The following is a 661-nucleotide window of genomic DNA, read 5'->3' on the forward strand; positions in this document are numbered from 1 at the left end:
ATTACTATAAGGTTATTTCTAAAATGATGGGAAAAGGCAAGGGAAATAAATATTGCCAGTACCAAAGAGAACTGATTTTGCTTCAGAATGAATATTAAATTGACATTCAATGGGAACATAGCCATGAGAACCAGGTTTCAGGAATTGGAGATAACCTAGATATGGGATTATTTCATGAGATTCACATAGCTTTTCATGGCTGATAGTGAAGCCAGTTTGATTTGTAAAATGATTTAATAAATTTTTTTGCAACTTTTTTCCTTTTCATTAACTTTGAGCTTATCTCTACTACCAAAGAGGCCAAAACTAAATAAATGCATGGCATCTGTAGCAAGCTTTTGTTATTGTTCTAAGACTTAACATTTAGGACTAACACCTCCAGATGAAATGTTTCTATTGAGGTTCTGTTGATTCGATTACTTATGGATTACCGTGCAAAGGTCCTTTCTCTGATGAAGGGTGTTGAGTAGAACATTTAAATGTCAGTGCAGAGTTCAAGTGCAAGGATTCTGTGCTTGGTGCTCATCTCAATTTTCCTATTTTTCTTTCCCCCAATTATGCTTAATTTTTTGGCTTGCAGAGAATAGGTGAATATATAATCATAATAACTTTCTATTGGCAGAAATGTTATTTTTAAATTTTATAATTTCTCCTTTTTTCA

The sequence above is a fragment of the Ovis aries genome, chromosome 4, assembly GCF_016772045.2.
Source record: "Ovis aries strain OAR_USU_Benz2616 breed Rambouillet chromosome 4, ARS-UI_Ramb_v3.0, whole genome shotgun sequence".
NCBI classification, from domain to species: Eukaryota; Metazoa; Chordata; class Mammalia; order Artiodactyla; family Bovidae; genus Ovis; species Ovis aries.